Source organism: Sciurus carolinensis, chromosome 3 (assembly GCF_902686445.1).
Source record: "Sciurus carolinensis chromosome 3, mSciCar1.2, whole genome shotgun sequence".
In the NCBI taxonomy this organism is placed as follows: domain Eukaryota; kingdom Metazoa; phylum Chordata; class Mammalia; order Rodentia; family Sciuridae; genus Sciurus; species Sciurus carolinensis.
In genome coordinates, this window is record NC_062215.1 from 77,440,926 (window position 1) to 77,465,424 (window position 24,499).

At 37.9% G+C, this 24,499-nt stretch overlaps 1 protein-coding gene and 1 pseudogene across 21 annotated transcripts in view; one reads left to right on the plus strand and one right to left on the minus strand.

Annotated features, from left to right (window-relative positions):
• LOC124979443 (40S ribosomal protein S3a-like) overlaps positions 1 to 14,072 on the minus strand; it is a 40,107-nt pseudogene extending 26,035 nt beyond the window's left edge.
• Clasp1 (cytoplasmic linker associated protein 1) overlaps positions 13,888 to 24,499 on the plus strand; it is a 264,420-nt gene continuing 253,808 nt past the window's right edge. For 12 of the 21 annotated variants that reach the window (XM_047546130.1, XM_047546131.1, XM_047546132.1 and 9 more), the window contains exon 1: positions 13,889 to 13,957. The gene's annotated coding sequence lies outside the window, so the exon portion shown is untranslated. Of the gene's footprint in view, positions 13,958 to 24,499 lie in introns of all 21 variants that reach the window. The other 9 variants (XM_047546119.1, XM_047546120.1, XM_047546121.1 and 6 more) reach the window with 1 other exon arrangement.

Below are 24,499 nucleotides of genomic sequence, written 5' to 3' on the forward strand. Positions count from 1 at the left end.
TTCTGTGGGCATCAAATATTTTTCACTGAGCCTCTAATCGAGATTAAGATTAAATAAAGCTGACTATTTAATTAGATGTTAGTACCTATTAGTAAAGTATTTAGGCTAACCTAGACTGGAAGATATTACCTTGCTGAATCATGGGAAGAGAAAGAAATCTTCCTATCTAGAGTTTAACAATTCCTCTCTGTTAGGGCATGTTATAAAAAATATGCTATCACATCCTTTAAGAATTACTTTTTAAAAATTACACAAAAATACATGCTTGTAGAATAAAATGAAGAATGAGGACATGCATTTTAAACATGACTAATAAATTTAAAGGTATCTGTTTATTTGGTTGAGCAGTTTAATTGGTAGTATCTGTTAGCCTTTAAAAAAAAAGAACTATAAAATGGACAACTGTATAGCCAACTTGTGGTATGGCAGAGACTACTTTTCTAGTTATCATTTCAAAGTAAGCAAAGGAGTCTTTTTTTGTAGGTCTGCAGTAAAAGATAACACTGTCTCCTTAGTCCTCCTGCTCCTACTCAATCCCCATTATTTTGCCTTTAAATACGTGGGCTCTAGTGTAGATTACCCCAAACGGTATCTATTTCTAAAGAACATCTCATATTACGTTCGTGTGACATAGGGATGCTTCCTATAGTTGCTGACATAAATTGCAAGAAACAGTTATACACTCCTTTGAGAAGTAAACATGTAAAAAAAAAAAAGGTTCTGAAACAGAATTAAGCTGAACAACTCAGGCACATTTATATATATAATTGAATGATAAGACTTAAAAATCAATTTGTCAACAAACTGATTTTCCAGGATAATGATCACTGTTTTGTATTTTAAAAGTACTGAGTTTAGCAATCATTTGTATGATACTGCTTTTATCTTTTGGTCTATATTTTGGTGTGTTTTTTGTTTGTTTTTGAGATAGGGTTTCGCTTCATTGTCTGGCATAGTTCTGAACCTGAGCTCAAGTGATCCTCCTGCTTCAGCCTCCTGAGTAACTGCAACTGCAGATATGTGCTCGCATGTCTGGCTCCCATATATTTGATTTGATTTATTTATTTGGTACGGGGTGGGGGGGATTGAACTCAGGGGCACTTAACCACTGATCCACATCCCCAGCCCTTTTTTTGTATTTTATTTAGAGACAGGGTCTTGCTAAGTTGCTTAAGGCCTCACTAAGTTGTTGAGGTTGGCTTTGAACTCACAATACTGTTTCAGCCTCCTGAGCCACTGGGAATATAGGTGTGCACCACCATGCTGGGCCTATTTATTTTAAAATGACCTATAATGTATAGTTTGATATAATTTTTGCTTAGTGAAAAAAAAATTTGCTACGAGGGACTGAACTCGGGGGCTTACTACTACTGAACTGCAGCCCCATCCCTTTTATTTTTTATTTTGAGACAGGATCTTGCTCAATTACCAAGGCTGGCCTCAAACTTGCAATCCTTCTGTTTTAGCCTCCCAAGTTGCTGGGATTACAAGTATACATCACCATGCCCAGTAAAATAATTTTTTAAATGAGTACGAATCATACCACCCACAGATACTAACTTGCTAACATTTTGATATATTTGTTCCCATGAAGTTTTATGACCTAAGCAACTTGGCGAGACCATGCTCAGGTTGAATCTGTTATATGAATTGACACCCAGGAAAAGACTCTGCCAATTAGAATGTGAATAAAAAAAAAGGAAAGTCAAAGATATCAGCAAAAATATCCTAGAAACTGCTGGAAAAAAATCAAGAAAAGGCATAAAAATAATAACGCTTACAGGTTTTTAAAGACCACTAATGCAATCTTTTACTCTAGGGACAGGCCCCTGAGAGGGAATGTGAGTAGCTGAGAACAAGCAGGGCCAGGACTAGAATCTAGGAACCAAGGCTTAATTTCTTTGATTTCACAATGCTTGTAACCTATTTAATGATTGAAAAACTTTAGCTTTGAAATGAACACTTTTGTATGAATGGGAAGAGTAATATCAGTGATCTTCCCAAATCCTATTGGGTAGAGATTAAGTCTATTACTTAAATGTTTACTTAGAAAATGTTAGACTGGCAAGGAATCTTAGATGTCCTATTAGTGTATTCTACCATTCTATAGGTAAAGAAACTGAGGTCCAAAAAGGCTTCTTGGCTATTGGTGGCAGAGTTGGGACTAGATCCCATCTCCTGACTCCTAGATTCTAAAAGTAGAACATACTGCTCATGATCACCAAAAGAGAAGTTCCAAAGAATTCCACACAGTCTGGGTCAATTAGTGCCTACTTTCTCTGCATTCTAATTGGAACATTTCAACTATGATAATGAATCTAGGGAATGTTCATTAATGACTTACAACTTAACAAAAAGAGAAAACTGAAAATAATGCCCTTCATGATGGATGTATGAAGTAGTTTTGCCATTAAAAAAAACTGAATAAAGTACTATCAAATAACTAGGGGGCAGAAGAACATGTTAAATACAACCAGAAATAAAACCAGGAATACAGCAAGAAAAACCTAGAATGTGGAAAACTCTTAAGACAAATATCACCTTTTAACCTTTTATTATATATATATATGTGTGTGTGTGTATTTTAGTTGTTGGTAGACACAGTAGCTTTATTTATTTTTATGTGGTGCTGAGGATGGACCTAGGGCCTCATGCATGCTAGACGAGCACACTACCACTGAGCCACAACCCCAGCCCTTCATTTCTTCTTTTTAAAATAGTTTTAGTTGTGGATGAACACAATACCTTTATTTATGTTTATGTGGTGGTGACAATTGAATGCAGTGCCTCACACATGCTAGGCAAGTGCTGTACCACTGAGCTACAACCTGGCCCTAAATATGTTTTTATATATATGCAAGGATAGCAGACTGTATTGGACGTCCTCTATATCTCTTCTTACGTATAATACCTAGTACAGTATAAATGCTGAATAGTTCTATTGTTTAGGAGATAGTGACAAGAAAAAATATTTGTACAAATTTAGTACAGAAGCAATTTAAAAATATGTATTTTTGGATCCTTGGTTGGTTGAACTAACTAATGCAGAATTCATGGATGAGGGCATACTATACAAGCAAAAAGCCTTTTATTCAACAAACTAGGACTAAGAAAACATCCTCAATCTGGTAGAGGCCTTATGTGAAAAAACCACAGCAAATATGTTTAGCCGTGGAAAAAATCTTTTCTAAGAACAGAAATATGACAAAGATATCCACCTTTTCTTTTTTTTTGTACATGCTAAGCACACATTCTACCACTAAGCTACACTCCCAGCTTCATACTCTGTGTGTGCCGTGTGTGTGTTTGTGTGTGTGTGTGTGTGTGTGTGTGTGTGCGTGTGTGTGTGACACCAGAGATTGAACCCAGGGCCTTGTATATGCTAGGTAAGTGCTCTATCCTGATCCCCCATTTTTGTAACTTCTTTTCAACATTATACTGGAGATTCTTGCTGAAAAACAAGGCAATAACATGATATAAAAAGGATTCAGTTTGGAAAGGAAGAAGTAAAAGAATGTCCATTTGTAGATAACATGATTTATACAAAAATCCAAAGGAAAACACTAAAATAATACTGAGTTTAACAAGTTTGCAGGATACAAGGTCAATACAAAAATTAACTGCATTTCTGGGCTGTGGTTGTGGCTCAGTGGTACAGCCCTTGCCTAGCACATGTGAGGCACTGGGTTTGATCCCCAGCACCACATTAAAAAACTAATCAAAATAAAGATATTGTGTCCATCTACAACTAAAAATATGAGGAAAAAATTTAACTGTATTTCTGTATACCTGCAATGAACAAACTGAAAATAAACAATTTATTTATAATAACAGCAAAATAATAAAATATATAGGAATAGATACACAAGAGAAGTGAAAATTTCATAATTTGAATATTATGAAACACCACTGAAAAACATTAAAGATGATCTGGATAAATGGAAAGACATTCCCTGCTCATAAATTAGTAGATTTAATATTAAGATAGAAATACTTAGAAATACTTACCAAATTGATCTACAGATTCAATTAATTCCCAAGAAAATTACAACAGCCCATTTTTGCAGAAATGGACAAGTTGATCAGAAAATACGGATGAAAATATAAAGGACACCAAACAGAACAAAGAATTAGAAAAGAAAAAAGAAGTTTAAGGACTCTCATTTCCCTATTTCAAAAAGTTACTATACAGTGACAGTAATCAAAACACCGGTCTTGGCACATATAGACATATACACGTATCATAGACATATACGTATCTCAATGGAACAGAATCAAGAATACAGGAATAAGTCCATATATTTACATTCAATTGATCTTCAACGAGGTTTCCAAAATAATCCAAGGCAGGGAGGAATGGTCCTTTCAACAGTGGTGCTGGGACAGTGGACAGCCACATGCAAAAGAATGAAGATTTAATCACACCACATATAAAAATTGACTCAAAATGGATCACAGACCTAAATGTAAGAGCCAAAAGTATAAGACTTTAGGATAAAAACCATAGGATTAGACGATTTTTTTTTAAAGCTATGACACCAAAAACAGTAACAAAAGAAAAAATAAATTGGACATGCTTTAGAAACTTTCATAATTTGAGGGTTATCATCAGCAAGTGAAAAAGACAGTTTTCTGAATAACAGACACTATTTGAAAATCATATATCTGATAAGGGACTTTATAATAATAAATAACTTTTACAACTCATTAAGAAAGGAAATAATCCTTTTAAAAATTGTGAAGGATCTGCACAGATACTCCTGTGATGATAGACATTATCCATAAGCATATGAAAAAGACTCTGGAAGTTACACTGTTAGGGAAATGTGAATCAAAATCACCAGCTAAGGACAGGTATAAATATAAAGACGTAATAAGTGTTGGTGAAGATGTGGAGAAATTGGAACCACCATATATTGCTGGTAGGAGAGTAAAATGGAACTTCACCCTTCACACTGGAAAACAGTCAAGCCATTCCTGAAAAGGTTAAACACAGAGTGATCTGGCAGTTCTGCTCCTAAATATAAGCAAGAAAATTGAAAATATATATTCATACAAAATATTGTAATATAATGTTCAAACAGCATTATTCATAACAGCTAAAAAGTGAAAACAATCAATGTCCATCAAGTAGTGGAAAAAATACACACACACACACACACACATACACATACATACAATGAAATTTGACAATAAAAGATAATGAAGTTCTGGAGGAAGATTGATAGAGGAAAAGGAGATCAGTGGTTGCCTGATGTGTTGGGGGAAATGGGGAGTGATTACTATTGGGTGTAGAGGGTTTTTTTTTTTAAATTAGGATTTTAAATCACTGTTTAAAAAAACTTTATTTTTTAGAGCAGTTTTAGCTTCTCAGCAAAACTTCACAGAGGTAGAATGATTTGTCACATACCCTCTGCTCACACAAATGCATAGCCTCATCCATTATCAACATTCTCCATCAGAAGGGTATTAGCTCTTTTTTGTATTTTATTTAGAGATAGGGTCTCTGTGAGTTGCTTAGAGCCTTGCTAAGTTGCTGAAGTTGACTTTGAACTCATGATCCTCCTGCCTCAGCCTCCCAAGCTGCTGAGAATGGTACATTTGTTACAACTTATCACCTTAGGTTAACATTATCATTCCGCCCAGCCTACAGTAAAGGTTTCTTTCTTTGGGGGAGGGGAGTGTTGATGAATTGAATATTCTAAAATGAATTGGGGTGATGGTCACACAACTCTTTTAATGTAGTACTGACTTTTGTTTGTGGGAGTGGGTACTTAACCCAGGGGCACTCTATCACTGAGCTATATTCCCAGACCTTTTAAAAATTGTTCTATTTTGAGATAGGGTCTCACTAAGTTGCCCAGACTAACCTTGAATTTGTGACCCTCCTGCATCAGCAGCCATAGATAGGATTACAAATGTGAGCCACCAGACCTGGCAGAATTATATGATTTAGTGAGTAAATTGTATGGGGTATAAATTACATCTCAATAAAGCTGGTAATGAAATTTGAGATAACTAAGTAAATTTGAAGATTGTGAAAAAATCTGCATCTATACTGAACATGTACAGACACTTGTCATTAGTCCTTAAACAATATAGTGTGACAAGTATTTACATAGCATTTACATTGTATTAGATATTATAGGTAATCTAGAAATGAAGTAAAGTATATGGGAAGTAATGTGTGGGTTATATGCAAGTACTATGCCTTTTTTTAGTACTATGACATTTTATATAAAGAACTTTAGTGGCACATTTTAAACATTTTTATTTGTCCTAATTAGTTAAACATGACTGCAGAATGCATTTTGATTCATTGCACACTAATGGAGCAAAACTATTCATTTCTCTGGTTGTACTTGATGTAGAGTACATATCACTTGTGTGATCATACAAGTACTTAGGTTAATGATGTCAACTCCCCTGGTCCCTTCCCTCTCCTCTGCCCAATAAAGTTCCTCCATTCACCCACTCCCGCCATTATGGATCAGCGTCCACATATCAGAGAAGACATTTGGCCTTTGGATTTTGGGGATTGGCTTATTTTGCTTAGCATGATATTCTCGAACTCCATTCATTTACCTGTAAATGCCATAATTTTATTCTCTTTTAAGGCTGAGTAATATTCCATTGTGTATATATGCCACAGTTTCTTGATCCATTCATCTATTGAAGGGCATCTACAGTGGTTCCATAGCTTAGCTATCGTGAATTGTGCTGTTATAAATATTGATGTGACTGCATCACTGTAGTATGCTGATTTTAAGTCTTTTGGGTATAGACTGAGGAGTGGGATAACTGGGTCAAGTGGTGATTCCATTCCAAGTTTTCTAAGGAATCTTCACACTGTTTTCCAGAGTGACTGCACTAATTTGCAACCCCACTAGCAATGTATGAGTGTACCTTTTCCCCCACATTCTCGGCAACACTTATTGTTGCTTGTATTCTTGATCATTGTTATTCTGACTGGAATGAGATGATATCTTCAAGTAGTTTTCATTTGTATTTCCCTATTATTAGAGATTTGAACCTTTTTTCATATATTTGTTGATTGATTATATATCTTCTTCTGTGAAGTATCTGCTCAGTTTCTTAGCCCATTTATTGACTGTTTTTTTTTTTTTTTGGTATTAAGTTTTTTGAGTTCTTTATATTATCCTGGAGATTAGTGCTCTATCTGATGTGTATGTGGTAAAGATTTTCTCCCACTCTGTAGGTTCTCTCTTCACATTATTGTTTCCTTTGCCGAGAAGAAGTTTTTTAGTTTGAATCTATCCCGTTTGTTGATTCTTGATTTTATTTCTTGCACGTTAGGAGTCTTGTTGAGGAAGTCAGGTCCTAAGCCGACATGATGAAGATTTGGACCTGCTTTTTCTTCTATTAGGTGTAAGGTCTCTGGTCTAATTCCTAGGTCCTTGATGCACTTTGAGTTTTGTGCAGGGTGAGAGATAGGGATTTAATTTCATTTTGCTGCATATGGATTTCCAGTTTTTCCAGCACCATTTGTTGAAGGGGCTATCTTTTCTCCAATGTATGTTTTTGTCACCTTTGTCTAGTATGAGAGGTGACTGCATTTCTGTAGTTTTGTCTTTGTGTCTTCTATTTTGTACCACTGGTCTAGTAGTGGCACATTGTGATAACCACAGGGGGTCCTGGAATGCATCCCATGCAGATATGAGGCAGGACCATAGTTATTATTAAAAATATTAATATATTTACAGATGAAACAATTTAAAATTATTGTCTTAATACTACCTATCTCTTTAAGTAGCATATTTATGCTCCCTACCTATACAACCAAACTCTTTCTTCAAATAATCTATCTTCCCTCTCTCCAATTGTTTCTACCATTTTTATGAACTCATTACAATCGGCTTTCATCTTTACTCCAATAATAAAACCAAGAGATAATTATAGCTCATTTCCAATTGACAAGATTTGAAACCTGCCCCCTGCTATTTGAATTCCTTTATGATTTATTTCAGAGGCTTAGATATCTTTTTCCCCCCCAAATTTCTGTTTACATTTAATATCTAGATGGTTTCATGATTTTAATTTCTATCTATACACTGATGGAATTTACGTGGCTAGCCTGAACCTTCTTCTGAATGACAAACCCCTATATCTAACCTTCTTGATAGTTCCATGTGGCAAACTAATAGGTACCTCAAAATTAACAGATCCACAGCCAAATTTCTTATGTTTTCCCTTTCCTAACCTGCTCCTTTATCACTCCATTTCATCTTTCCCATTTCAGTAAATGGCAACTTCATTCTTCAGACTGTTCATGCCAAAAATTTTAGTATCACCTTGGACTCCCCTAATTGTCACACATCCTCTATTTCCATCAAATTCTGTGTGCCATCTTGTCTGAATATACTCAGATACTTACCCCTCCACTGCTTCCACTTTCCCTACCTCAAAATTGTCTCTTATGTAGACTATCACAATAGCTTCCTGAGTGGTTCCTCTTACTCCCCAACAACCTGTTTTCCAAATAGAAGCCAAAGTGTTTCTTTAAAAATTTAAGTCAGGGAATTGGAGCTGTAGATTGGTAATAGAGCACGTGCTCAGCCTGTGTGTAGTTGTGGGTTCAATCCCTAGTACCACCATTAAAAAAAGAAAAAAAAAAAAAGGTCAGATTGCTACTTCTTTGATCAAACCTCCTAAAGGTGTCCACTTTCACTCAGTGGAAGTCCTCACAATGGTTTGTAGGTCTCAACTGTTTGGCATCCTGTTACCTTTCTGAGATCATTTCCTACTTTTACCCTCCTGCTCTCTACATTGGCCACTCTGTCCTTGTTCTTAGAATTCGGTGTCTTCCAGTCTCAGAATAATTTTTTTTCTCAAATATTTTTTAGTTGTCAATGGACCTTTATTTTACTTATTTATATGTGATGCTGAGAATCGAATCCAATGCATTGCACATCGGAGGCAAGCGCTCTACCACTGAGCTATCACCCCCGCCCTTCAAAATAATTCTGCACTTGCTGTTCTTTCTCCCTGAATGCTCTTTCCCCTCAACAAGATACATTTAATTTAACCCCAAACCTCTTTCCCCACCATCAGCACTTCCTATTTGTGCCTGTTTCATTTTTTCCCTGCAACACTAACCTAGCTGTCACATATTTTATTCATTACTTAAAAAAAATATTTCCTTGATGAGATCAGAGATTTTTCTCTGCTTTGCTAAGTGTTTGGCACATAGTTGGTATACAATTTTTTTGAGTGTATGAATGGTGTTCGCAATGCACTTACATTCTCTGCCTCCTCGTTTAAGTAGCATTAGCTTCATCAGAGTTTGGGCATGCATCCCTGAGGAAAGTGAGACTGACAATAGAGACAGTGTTCATTCACACAGACTAAGGCATCTTATTGTCTCTCAAAGAGGGACCAAAGCAGAGTAGGAATTTTGGAAGCTCAGGTTCCAGTCAAGGTTGTGGTACCAATCAGCTGTGTGACACTGGACAAAGAATTTTTCCTCTCTGCTTCTCAATTTCCTCATCTGCCAAGACTTCATAGAATCCCCCACCCCCACGGGGGATTGAACCCCATAAGTGCTTAACCACTGAGTCACATCCTCAGTCCTTTTATTTTGATACAGGGCCTAAGTTTCTTAGGGTCTCACTAAGTTGTTGAGACTGGCCTCAGACTCCCCAGTCACTGGAATTACAGACATGTGCCACCACACTGGGCATCTGGTCAGTCCTTCTGCCTCAGCCTCCCACATTGCTGGGACCTTACAGTATTTTTGAGAATTTAAAATGAAAGATGAAATATTGAGTAGGTAAGGATGTGTTCTATTACTTTCTCTATTACATACAAAGGTACTCCTATCTAGCATTTTGTATTTATTAAAGGCAAAAGGCAGACCTGTAATCAAACCCACGGTTTTTAGGGAATGTAAAAGGTATACTTCTGTTGTGTTGAGCCTTTACAGTCCAGTGATTTGTCAGCAAAAGTTTTCCATGTCAGCCTATTCTTTCTCAAGAAAAGTCATTTTTATTTATTTTTTGTAAAAATATATTTTTAGTTGTAGGTAGACACAATATCTTTAGTTTATTTTTATGTGGTGCTAAGGACCAAACCCAGGGCCTCATGTGTGCTACGAGAGCACCCTACCACTGAGCCACAACTCCAGCCTGAAAAGTCAGTTAAAAAAAAATTGTTGTTGTTGTTGTTGATGGGCAGTATGCCTTTATTTTTATGTGGTGCTGAGGATCGAACCCAGTGCCTTTTACTTGTGCTAGGCAGGCGCTCTGACACTGAGCTACAGCCCCAGCTGGAGAAAAGTAACTCTTTTTTTTTAAAACTTTATTTTCATTAACTTTTTCTTGACAGTAATAGATTTTTTTTTTCATACATGTATATAGGGTAATAATATGTCTCAACCTACCATCCTTCCCATCCCCACATGCCCCACCCCTCCCCTCACTTCCCTGTGTACAATCCAAAGTTCTTCATTCTTCCCTACCACCACCCCCCCACCCTCCCTATGGATCAGCATCTGCTTATCAGAGAAAACACTAGGCCTTTGGTTATTTAGGATTGGTTTATTTTGCTTATCATGATGTTCTCTAGTTCCACCATTTACATGCAAATGCCGTATCATTCTTCTTTAAGGCTGAGTAAGAGTCCATTGTGTATATGTACCACACTTATTTATTCATTCATCTGTTGAAGGGCATCTAGGTTGGTTCCATAGTTTTGCTATCGCGAAATGAGCTGCTGTAAACATTGATGTGGCTGTGTCACTGTAGTATGCTGATTTTAAGTCCTTTGGGTATAAACTGAGGAGTGGGATAGCTAGGTCAAATGGTGGTTCCATTCCAAGTTGAGAAAAGTCACTCATAAGTATGAATTTGTTTTTTCAATATTCTTTCCCAAAGCAATGAGCTGTCAGGTCCCATTGGTGCCTAGCTCCTATGGCAATTTTCTTTCCTCATCACTTGTGTATATGTGTGGTTGGTGAATCTTCCCTCAGCCCATACCTAAGGAAGCTTTGGTTTTCTCACTTGTAAAATGGGGTGAATAACAATTGGCTCATGTTGATTTTGGTGCAAAGACACTCTAATAATTTACAGAAAGCAGTAGTATAAAGCCTAGCATAAAAAAGGCCTTCAAAAATGCTTTAGGGGTATATACTCAACTTTGAGGGAAAAATCACTTTCTAAAACATTTCTTGGGACTGGGGATTTAATTCAGTGTGAGTACTTGCCTAGTATTCAAGAGGCACTGGGTTAGATTCCCAGTACTTCAAACAAAACAAAACACAATAAAAACCTCTTCTTTAACAATGTTACTACCCCTAGTTAAGAATCTGAACCAGTACTGTCAAGTGTGGATTTCTCTACTTGGTTTCTAAATCTTTCCCATTCTATTAAAAAGCAAGGTCTTAAAGAGATAATGGTACACCCATACACAACAGCATTATTCATGATAACAAAAAGGTGGAAGCAATTCAAGTGGACATAAATACAATGGGATATTATTTAGTCTTTAAAAAGAAGGATGTTTTTGTATGTTGATTTTGTACTTGGTAATTTCATTGGGCTATCTTACTGTTTGTAGTAGTTGTTAATAAAATATCTTGGGTCTAAAAATAAAAAAAAAATAGTAAATAAAAAAAAAAAAAAAACATACATAGCAGGACAACCAGTGGAGTAGAGAAGGGGAAATGGGGGAGGAAGAAGGGAAGGGAAAGGGGAAGTACTGTGACTGAATTGGAGCAAATTATATCCTATGTCTATCAAAATGAATCTAAATATTATGTATAACTATAATGCACTAAGAAAAATATGAAAGAATATAAAGTATGTGTCCTGGCACTCTATTCTAAAAGACTCCTTATCAACATATTGTCATGTCATGTCCATGAAATGTATGTGAATAAAATGGAACTGATTTATATGAAAAAAAAAAAAAAAAGAAAGATGTTATGATATGTGGTACAACATAGAACACACTTTTTTTTTTTTTTAAGTACTGGCGAGAGACCTAGGGTGCTCAACCACTGAACTATATCCCCCACTTTTGGGATACAGTCTTGCTAAGTTGCTAAGGATGGACTTGAACTTTCAACCCTCCTGCCTCAGACTCCTGAATTGCTGGGATTACAGGTGTGTGCCACCACAACCAGTCAACAAGGATAAATCTTGAGGACATTATGCTATGTGAAATGTCAGTCACAAAAAGATCAACAGTATATTATTACACTTTCATGAGGTACCTAGAGAAGTCAAATTCATACATAGTAGAACAGTGGTTATCGTAGAGAGGAAATAGAAAATTGTTGTTCAATGGTTTCAGAACCTGCTTTGCAACACTAAAAGAATGCTGGAATGGCTGCACAACAACGTAAACTTACCTAAAGCTACTGAACTATATGAAAAGTGGTTAGGACGGTAAACTCTGTTAGGTGTATAAGAAAACATAAACAATTATTTCCCATTCTACTTATCAATCCTTACTTCGCATCACCCCCCTTTTTTCCCATATCAGGTAGACTACTCTTCGCATTAGTTATATTCCCACATACCAGCCAATTCCTCTTTAGCCTTTACCCCATGGTGTTTCTTCTCTGGAATGCTGTTTCATTATCACCTATCCATATTCAAAAGACTGCTTGTGCTTTGGTCCCAAATACGATACCTTTCTAGATTCAACCAGAAACTGTATCCAGTTATTCTTATTTCTTAAAACTACAGTTCTCTTTAATATTTCTGCACAAGATCCACACATAGCACTGTGCTAGCTTAGCCCCTCCAGTCATGGCTCCTAAATCCCTGGGGCCCAGAAGGCATTATCTGAGTTCGCCAGTACCCTTCTCCCAACACACTCACACCCCGCAACGAGGAACTCGGCACCAGAGAGGTTCGGTAAGAATCCCGTGCATTGAACATCACTCTTAAGAGTGATTTTCGTGAAGCAGAGTAGGTTCTCATCACAAAATCATTCAGAGTCAAATTACCGGCGAGCACAGCGGCCTGACGCGGCAGAACTGCGGGTTCTTCAGGATCCTTGAAGGCAGCCCTAAATTTACATAGCTTTCTACCCTTCAGACCACTTTCTCACATTTCATCCGAGCGTAACGCGCGAGGAAGGTCATAAGCGGCATTATATGTGCAGTTGTATAAGTAAAAAGAAACTCTTTGCCGGCCAACTCAGAGTCCCTGAAACCTCCATGGGAGCGGCTCCACTCCTTAAAACAGCAAAAAACTATTTAAAAGTTGTGCTTCCGGGATAAGTGTCCGCGCCACCTTGGGAAACCGACGCGCTACCTCGCTACGGGCAGTCACAGGGCACAATTTCCTCTGTCAAAGTCGCACGATGGAGAGCGGGAGCCCGTAACCCAGAAGTGAAACACTGTTTCCTTCAGGTATTAGACCCTCACCCAACCAAAGGAAGTTCCGGCCGGACGACTTTTATCTACGCTCTCCTGACTCCTCTCTAGCTCTTCCTATCACTCTCCCGGTTTCCTAGTGTGTTTTGCTTAGGTCCGCCTTTTCTATCTCGCCCGACTTTTGCCGCAAGTCTCCAAGTTGACTGACTTACACTCCGGCTACCCTTTTCTTAACCTTTACCCTACGGGTCCCCATCAGCGTCAACTAACAATCTCCGTGAAGGCAAAAGCTCCAAAGGCTGCCAGCTCCTGAAGCTCAACGCAGGCTGGCTGGCGCCTGCGCGGGGCGTTACCATAGAGAGGCAGCCACCGCTCTGGTCTCGATTTACACTCTCTATGGTCCAGCCCGGTCGGTGGCGGTAAAGGGAAAAAGGGAGACTGCACTGCGCAGGCGCTGTGGGCTTCTCTCGCTCCTTTTTTTTTTTTTTCCTTTTTTTTTTTTTTTTTTTTTTTTTTTTTAATCCCCGCACCAAGCGCTTAACCTCATTGGGGTGGAGGAGAAGGCGGCGGCTGTCCGGTCCGCAGCGGCAAACAGTAGCGAATAATAGGATTGTAAGTACCGGGTTAGGGCGAGGAGGTTTAGACCCGAGTCGTCCCGAGGCCCCCGGCCCCTCCCCCGCGGCGGCGGGCGCCGGGGCTGGGTGGGGGCGATGTCCAGCGCTGTCATCCACTCTTGGGTGCACTTTGGGGGGAGGGGGCGGCCCTTAAGTGGGAGCTCGGTGAGGAGCGGGCTGTGAGGGCTGTTTATCCTACCCGTAGCTTGCTGATCCCAGGCTTCTTTGCAGAGGGAGGGAGGGCGGCTGTGGTGGGGTCAGCCGGGCTTTGTGTGCCCCTCTCACTTTCCCTCTCCCAGACTCCACCCCGGGCCCCTTCCTGACCCGAGTCCGCCGGCCGGGTGGGAGAAGCCAACTCAACTGGGGTCGCATTTGAAAGGCGCTCGGGATTGCGAGGGCAAGGGGGCTAAGGAGAGAAACCTACAAGAACTAGTCATCGGCGAGTGATGGGTGTGGAGAAAGATCCAGAGGGAAGGGTCCCGGGGAGGCGAGCGGCCGAGGCTCCCAGCCGGGCCAGACAAAAGCTGAGCGAGTGGCGCCGAGCTGAGCAGCCCGCCGGGAGCGATGCGGAGGGTCCCGTGGTCTCTGGGGGCCCTCAGAGAGCTTCTTTCCGAAGCTGGGAAAGCGGACAAGTGCTGAGTTAAGCCTCCTCAACTTGCCTTTGTTGTTCTTTGGTATTGGCAGAGACGCTCTGACGAAGATGAGTGTGTGATCTTGCACGTTAGCCTGGTTGGGTACAATGGAACTAATCGAATTTTGCTTTCCATTTTTCTGAGCTGCTCGGATGTGTATGGGGTTTTCCAGAGTCCAACTTATTACATAATATTTAAAGAAGAGTTGTGTTTATTTCTGAAATAAAATAATAATAATTAGGTGGAACCTTAAAACGTGTCGTGTTTCTTCGGGTGGATTTCTGTGTAGTTTGGTTTCCTCCATTAAATACTGACCTATTCGTAGAACCTGTGAGCTCTTTAAACATGATACTTTAATTTGTAGATGTGGCAATGAGAGCTTCGGGTTCTATAGCCCTTTGGGAGGCAGTGATGCAGAAGAGTCAGAGTGAGAAATAGTTGCATGATGCCATGTACCTTGCACCATATTCAGGAGTCCCAGTCCGATGTCAATTCTGGCCTTAAGAATTGTGTTTTTGTTACTATTATTTATTATTTGTGACATTTACTGAACTTTTCCTATAAGGGACCGCCCCAGTCCGTTTGCTCTTCAAGGGGTTTAGAAGAATAGTAACATTGATGCAGAGACCATAGAGATAAGGAAAATAACACAGTGCCCCAGAGTACTGAATATTATTTATCTTCTCCATTTACTAAGAAAAAATTTTAAATTTGATGAGTTGCTTATTCATTTTCATAAAACTATCTAATTGCCCCTTTGTACAGTTACTCAAATCTCAGTCTGTTAGTCATTGTTTATATGAGCTAACTTGTAACACTTCTTTTTAGATTTTTAAAGTTTTAATTTTTATCAAGGAGTTTTCAGCCATAGTTTTGAATTCTCCCAGCTAAGGTTAACCAGTCAGAACTCCTTCAAAGAGACTTTTATTAGTGGAGATGACAAATACTGTATCTCTATGTTACAGTCCATGTGGCAAGTATAGAAAAGGCTTTTTGCAAAGTTTACAACATAACTTGTGTTAGAACCCAAACCCCAGATCTCCTAGTGTGTCAGGCTTTTGAATTGACCTACAGATTCAGTCTTATTTATGTACAGTAGATAAGCAAAAATCTGAAGCTTGGTGAGTTATGCTTTGGAAACTATTGTGATAGAATGTAAGTGTAGTTCAGATGATGGGAACTTGCTTTTTATAGAGGAAGATTTCAGATCCTTAAAATAGTTTACATGGATGATGAGAAATGACTGGCCAGAAGAAGTTTATTATTCAAACATGTTATGTTTTGTTTGGTTTTGGATTGAGATTTGTTTTTTGCCTCACTCTTCTGTTAATTTTGTTTTCCTTTTTTGCTTTTTTGTTTTGGTACTGAGAATTGAACCCAGGGGTGTTTTACCACCGAGCTTCATCCCCAGCCCTTTTTATCTTTTATTTTGAGACAGGGTCTGGCTAAGTTGTTTAGGGCCTCACTAAACTGCTGACTCTGGCCTTGAATTTGTGATCCACTTCCTGCCTCAGCCTCCCTAGTCTCTGGGATCACAGACTCATGCCACCATGTGTGGCTTCAGTGTCATGATTTAAAAGTTGAATGAGATACATTTTTTGAGACTCCATTTATTCTTAACACTCTTCTACTTAAAATCAGTTTTTAAATAAATAATACTTTTTATTTTATAGTTCTGTTGGTGGATCTCATAGTCATTTAAGGGTCAGTGTTAGGTTTAGAGCTGTTTTTTTTCCCTGAGAGCTGAATTTTAATAACTATCAGTTGTGATAACTGCATGTCTGGTTGTCAGATAGTTGAAATAGTAGACAGTAGTAAAACATGTTTAAAAGCAGAATCATTTAAAAGATTTCCTTGAAAAGAAGTGAAGGATCTATTAGTCTTAAAAATAAAAACAAAAGCTAAACAAAGCATTGATGATATAGTTTTTGATTTATAAAATATAATTTTAAAAAATGGACTAAGCTTTCTTTACTCTGTGTCAGCAGAGCATGGTCCATGAAGTATATGTACATATTAGACTAAGTCACTACTCAAGCACCAGAGTTTACTGATTGTTTCTAGCCGGGTCTTCACCATCCCAGGACTTCCCTGCCCACTTTATGGTCAGACATATTCTCGCCTGGAGGTTTCACCCCTTGCTGTTCCCTGTCATATTCATCACCTTCCTCCTCAGGTTTACTTGTGGACATGCACTCTTCTCTAGGTCCTTGAAAGCACAGGAAGTTTATAGAACACATTGTAGTGTCCATGGTAACTTACTAATGTGACTTTTATACCTAGTAGAAATTGCTGATTATATGAAAGAATGAAAAAATACTTTGGAATGTAGACTAATAGGATTTGTACCTTAGAAGAAGAGCTCTTAGAGGCACCATAATCCAGCATCCTACCATATTCCTGCTACTTTCTGGTCTCAGCCTCAAACCTCAAGCATGCTTCTCCATTCTTGCACAGGCTTGGTTGCCAGACATGTTTTTAGACTGTTCCAAAATCCTGTCCTCCCCTTTTACCTGTTGACATTAATGTTTCCCATAAGTAACATAAATTAAGTTTGTTTCTTCTCTGCACAATAGTCCTAAATGTTTCCCAGGACAGTCATCAGGATTTATCTAGATTTATTGATTAGATTATTTACTAAACCCTTCAGGTAGGCACGAGGTACCAAGAGGCATATGTACATGGTTCCTGCACTTCAGGGCTCATGGTCTAGGAGGGGAGACAATTACAACATGAATTGATGGCAGTTATATTGGACACCTGCAAACAGCCCTAGATTCTTTGTCTCCTGCAGGTTTATTTATTTGGTGATATGGATTCAGCTTACATGTTATGCATGTACTCTATACTGAGCTACATTCCCAGCTGCCCTCCTAGTTTAATAGGGGCTTACTATGCTGCTTTGGGCAACTCTGTTTTTTAAGTGCTTTTTAAAAATTTTTTTATAATTTTTTTTTTTTAGTTGTCATTGGACCTTTATTTATTATTTATTTATATGTGGTGCTGAGAATTGAACCCAGTGCCTCACTCATGCTAGGCAAGCGCTCTACCACTGAGCCACAACTCCAGCCCCTTTTAAGTATTTTAAAATGCAGTGTGTAAAATAAAACAGAAGACTTCAATATGGCCTGACCAGAGTATGCATACAACAGTTTCCTTCCTTCCTTCTTTCCCTCCCTCATTACTAGAATTGAACCCAGGCCTGCTCTGCCATTGAGCTACATTCCCAGGTCTTTTAATTTTTTAACTTGAGGCAGGGTCTTGCTAAGTTGCTGAGGGTCTTTCTAAATTGCTAAGATTGGCCTTGAACTTGCAGTCCTCTTGCCTCAGCTTCCAAGTAGCTGGAAGTACAGGTATGCACCATCATGCCTGTTTTCTTAGGTTAGGAAACTATATCAACAATTTTTGAACTTTGCCACTTGTTAGTCTTGTGACTTTGGGTCAATTAAGTTATCTCTTTGTATTTTAGTGTCTTCATCTGTAAAAATGAGGGTAAGGGGAGGGCAGTGTTAACAGCAGCACATACTTATATGGTTGTAAAGGTCATATGAGTAATACATGTAAAGTGCTAGAACAGTGACTGTCATATATTAAGTGGGTGATACATGATAATATTTAGCTAATATTAATTACAATGTTGTAGTAATTGCAGTAAGAAAGTCACTGGAAGCACTCTGGAAACTTGTTAAATTATAAATGGCTTGGATTTATTTATTTACTCTCTTCCATCCAGAAATTTTGATCAGTTAAGTCTGTATGGAACCTGGGTGTCACCCTCAAAGTTGAGAACTCTATCTTCTATATTTATGCTGTCAGTGATTTGCACTAGCTTTTCTTGGGGGGAGGTTATTGGGGATTGAACCCAGGGGTGATTAACCACTGAGCTACATCCCCAGCCCTTTTTATTTTTTGTTTTGATATAGGATCTTGCTCCGTTGCTGAGGCTGACCTCAAACTTGTGATCTCCCTGCCTCAGGCTCCCAAGGTGCTGGGGTTAGAGGCATGTGCCTCCTTGCCTGGCAGCTTTTACAAATTAAAACTTAAAGAATTACCCAAATGATAAGTGAATAGATATAAAAATTCAGATAATGGGAAGGGCAATGTTGATGGAAAGGGCAGTCCTAACAGGAGGTGCAGTCTCCGTGCTCCTCTGAGACACATCTGCTTACCAGTTTAGAATGTATTTTTTTTGCGGGGGGGAGATTGGGGATTGAACTCAGGGGTGCTTAACCACCGAGCCATATCCCCAGCCCTATTTTGTATTTTATTTAGAGACAGAGTCTCACTGAGTTGCTTAGTGCCTCGCTTTTTGCTGAGACTGGCTTTGAACTCATGATCCTCTTGCTTCAACCTCTTGAGCTGCTAAATACTGTTAATTCTTACCCCCCATTTTTGTAGAGACATAAATGAATGTCTTCATAGTATTATTAGCAAGATTTTAAAAATCATGATTTTCAAAGCACCTTTACAGTCATAATTGTCTTTTCTTCCAAGTCCTGTAAGTTGGGAATGAGAGACAGCACATAAGAAACCAAGGTTTGCAAGTGAAATCCAGTCCTGATAGAACTAGGAAAAGAACTGGGGCTTCTGTCTCATGAATCACACTATCTCTTAGATACATAATTTTGTTGGCTTTTATTGAAGTTGTGGTTCATGAAGTATTCTGATCTCTTTGCCATGTAACTATCTGCCCAGCCAGACTCCTCCTTTCCTTGAGTGCATATCCTTGCTTTTTTTTTTTTTTTTTTTTTTTAAATAAGATTTTATATTTGCATTCATCTGCCAAGATGTATCTTTTGGGGCAAATTATCTAGAACCAGTCTCACAGCCATGTTTTACCACCATGGCACATTTGGGTATGTTTGTCTTGATTCAGGATAGCTGAGGTCAATGTTGCACTCTCCACCTATGTAACTGTTGTTCAAATAACTCTCCAGGCAGAATCAATTAAATTTATTTATAGTCTTATTATAGCAATATAGCAATAATACAGAAATTGAGAGACCAGAGAGGAATAACCCATGTTAAACCACCCCAGGATTAGCTTTATTTATTTATTTTGGTGGTGCTGAGGATTGAACCCAGTGTCCCATGCATGCCAACGGGTGCTCTACCTCTGAGCCACACCCCCAGCTTTAGCTATTATTTCTTAATGAACTACCCTCTGAGACCATCCTTGTATCCATACTTTGTAGTAAGTAATTTTAGATTTTGCATGTTCTATGAATAGTTTGTAACTATTTTACAGGTTGTAACTAATATATAGTTTGTAACTATAATGTACATAATTTTAATTTTTAATACTTTCATATTTGAATTAATATGGCAAATTTTGATAAACTATTTTGGATACTTTACATCTCTTTAAAAAAAATTTTTTTTTTAGTTGTCGATTGACACAATACCTTTATTTATTTATTTTTATGTGGTGCTGAGGATCAAAACCAGTGTTTCACATGTGCTAGGCAAACACTCTACCACTGAGCCACAACCCCAGCCCCCTTTACATCTCTTTTTGATATTACATGTGATACAATGACATCTTTTTGTATGTAGTCTTTTTTCCCTTTTGTTATTATTTTCTTGGGATAAATTCAATGAAGTGAGATTATCAGGTTGATCACATTTGATACATATTGCCTGACCGATAATCAGAAATTTGTGCCCGTTAATAATTTTCCCACAAATTTGACCAACTTCTGGTAATATAATTGAAGAATATTTTTGCTACTAAAAGAAATGTAGATGGTACATTATTTTTATTTTTTATTACTTATTATTTTGTACTCATTTAAAAGATAAACAATCACTAGATATTTTTATATGAAAGTACTGTATGAAACTTTAATCAGTTATTCACGTGCATGTGATGTCGCTTATTTTCTTGTATTGCCAATAACATCACCCAAACCATTGCATTTCAAGATGGGCATACAAGAAAATACAACTCTTGCTTTGTGGGGCAGATTGTTGTATTTGTCTACCTTGGAATGTGATCTTATAACATTTTTGTGTCCTACCTTAAATGTTATTTTTGTTGCAGTACTTGGGATCAAACCCAGGACCTCATCATGCTAGGCAAGTACTCTGCCACTGACTGAACCACATTCCCAACCCTTAAGTGTTTCTTTAGACAGTTGTGTACTAGGGCCCAGCCTAAAATATTTACTCTTCAGACTGTCTGTGGGCTGACTGAGGTATCTGTTATTTTAACAGGTTCCCCAAGTGCTTCTGAGGCCACCAAAGATTGACAGCAGCCTCTGGGGACTACCTTCCATCTAATTTTCTTCACAGATTGTGTCTTTCCTGCGGGTAGAGGCTGACTGTGTTATGAACGGTTGCTCAGAAGTGCTAACAGAGGCCTGTTGTATAGAGAGAATGAATTGTGTAGCAGTGCTCTTCCTAATGAAGAGTAGCTGGATTCGTTCTAGGAACAATAAGCCCAGTCTTTTTAAGAGAAGTTGAACTGCATTAAAACTGCTTCTTCTCGGAAGTCTCCTCGTGTTGCTAGTGGTTGTGTTTTAAGTTCTGATAGACCCCATCCAAGCCTTGGCCTGCTCAGCCCTTGGTTGTCCCAAGAGTAGCACTGTAGCAGTAGTCATCGTAGATTGAATGCCTACCATTTGCCAGGCATTGGCCTGGGTGTTACAGGTATTCTATTGCAAGTTTCATAGCAACATTTAAAGGCAAGTGTTGTTTTCATTTATAAGTGGAAGCTGAGGCTTTCAACTTTAATAATGTATGATCACACTGCTGCTTTCAGATTTTTCAGCTTCCTTTCCGTCTTCCTTCCTTCCTTCTTTCCTTCCAGCTCAGGTTGTTCCTCGTTCATGTGAGATCAGTAGGCTGCCTTGGGGAAAGTCTGCTCCCACCACCTGGCAGCATCTGGAGACTCCCCATTAGTCAAGAGGAATTAGGGGATGGAAGCTTCCCACTAGAGTTGCCAGGAGGCTTAGATCCATTGATCCCATACCCCCTTTTAGATTTGAATCCCTGATTGAAATTTACCTTTGGGCAATCCAGATCTCTGAAGACCTAATATGGTTTTTTTTTTTAAATTTAATTTTAGTGTGATAAAATATATGTACATCAAAGTATGCCATTGTGACCATTTTTAAGTATGTAATTCAGTGGTATTAAACTATATTCACACTGCCACTGTCATCTTATTTCCAAATGTTTTCCATCACCTTGAATAGAAACTCTGTATCCATTGAGCAGAGCTCCTCATTCCTCCCTTTTGCAGTCCCTAGTAACTACTAATCTACTTCTGTCTCCATACGATTGCTTATTCTGGATATTTCATGTGAGTGGAACCATAAAAAATTTGTTCTTTTGTGACTATCTTAAATACTTAGCATACTGTTTTCAAGGTTCATGTATGTTATAATATGTATCCTAATGCCATTCCTTTTTTATTGCTGAGTAATATTCTATTGTATGGATATACCACATCTTATTTATTCATTTATGTTGATGGTACTTGCCTTGTTTCTAGTTTTTGGTTATTATCAGTAGTTGTGCAGTGAACATTGATGTAAAATATCTGAGTCTCAGCTTTTGATTACTTTGAGTGTATGTCTTGAAATGGAACTGTTGGGTCATATGGTAATTCCATGTTTAACTTTCAGAGCACTTGCCAAATTGTTTTTCACCATGGCTGCACCATTTTACATTCCCACTAGCACTGTATTAGAGTTTCAATTTCTCCACATCCTTACCAATGATTACTTTCTGTTTTTTTTTTAATAAATGTTTTTGTTATATTTATTTAGAATATATGTGAAATGGTATCGCATTGTGGTTTTGATTTTCATTTTTCTAACAACGAAGGTGTACTTTTGTGTTGTCTATTGGCAGTCGTGTTCTTTGGAGAAAAGTCTGTTAAGATCCTTCACACATTTTAAAATGTATTGTTGGTCCTTTTTTTTTTTTGTACTGGTTTTGAACTCAGGAACACTTTACAGTAATCTATACCCCAGTTATTTTAATTTTGGGGGTGGGGACAGGATCTCACTAAGTTGCAGAGGGGCATGCTAAATTGCAGAGGCTAGTCTCCAGCTTGTGATCCTCCTGCCTGGGACTCCCGAGTAGCTGGGATTATACCACTCCTGGCTGTCTTTTTTTTGGTTGAGTTTTAACAATTTTCTTATGTATTTTGGATATAAATTCCTTATTAGGTATGTGATTTACAAGTATTTTCTCCTATTCTGTAGGTTGTCTTTCTTGATAATGACTTGATGCACAAAAATACTAAATTTTAATTAGTTTATCTGTTTTCTTTTGTTGCTTGTGCTTCTAGTGTCATATCTAAGAATTTGTTGCCAAATTCAACAGAATGAAAATTTATCCCTGTGTTTTCTTCTAATAGTTCATGATTTTAGCTCTTCATTTGAGGTCCTTGGTTCACTTTGAGTTAATTTTTGTAAATGGTACAAGGTGACAAGTCCAAGTTCATTCTTTTGTATGTGGATATCCAGTTGTTCTAAGATCATTTGTTGAAGAATATTAAAAATTAAAAAAACAAAAAATCAACTGCCTGCTTGCTTGCTTTCTTGCTTGCTTTCTGTCTTTCTTGGAACCTAGGTTAGGGTCTTACACATGTTAGGTGAGTACTTTACCACTGAGTTACATCCCCAGCTCTTTTTAAATTTTAAGATAGGGTCTTGCTAAGTTGCTCAGGCTGATCTCAAATTTGGCAATTCTCCTGCCTCAGCTTCCTGAGTAGTTGAGATTACAAACCTGTACTACTTCACCTGGCTAATTTCTTGTGTTCTGTATCACTGGTGTCAGTTGCATCTTGTTTTGGTTTTCTGACTTTATTGCCTCCCTTTTCACCTCTCCCTATCTCCTGTTTTCTTCCCTTTTAACAGGGTACATGGAAGTTTTTTGTGTTAACACTTTGTCCCTTGATAACATGAGACACTTAATAAATACAAATTCCTTTCTTTTTGTGTATCATTCTTTAACTTTTACTTATTTTATTTAATTTTAATTTTTTGTTTTTGAGCTGTAGTCAGGGCCTCACACATGCTAAGCATGCACTTTACCACTGAACTATATCTGTAGCCTCCTATTTAACTTTTTTTTTTTTTTTTTTTTTTGGTACTGGGGATTGAACCCAGGGCCTTGGGAATGCTAGGCAAGGGCTCTGCTACATCCCTAGCACCCTATTTAACTTTTAAATAGTTTGTGTTTCAAAAATAGATTAAAAGAACTTTCAGGGTATGAGAGTATATGTCATATTTCTTTATTTCCCGGTTTCCTTGTTGCCCAGTTTCCTCCTTTTGTGGAGGGGGCATAACTCTAGTGCCTAATGTGGTATCCTTTCTGTCGCTTGGTGCCTAATCTAATACTCTGCAAGTGTTGTACTTAACCATTATTGACTGAATTGTGAAATTGAATGGGTCCTTATGAATATATTTGCATAGTTACAGCAAATTCTTTAAAGATTATTGATCATGTATTAAAAATTTTTTCAAGGATTTTTACTCAGATCATTTTAAATCACTTTACTGAGTGTGGGAATTGATAATAGTATCTGGTTCTTCCAAATGCCTTAGGAATTTTTTGGTGATGTATGGTATTTGGATTAACAACAAATAGCACAACATTGGGTTCATTGCATGAATGTCTTAAAAAATATTGATGGGCTGTGTGAGACTTTGGTGACTGAGGTTTTTTTTTTTAATATTTTTTAGTTGTAGATGTACACAATATCTTTATTTACTTGTTTATTATAATTATTTTATTTTTATGTGGTGCCGAGGCTTGAACCCAGTGCCTCACATGTGCAAGAGCTCTACCACTGAACCACAACCTCCAGCCCTGTGACTGAGTTTTAAATTGGAAATTTTACTTATTTTAGGGATTATTTTGATGTCCAGACCTTGTCTTTTCATTTTTGA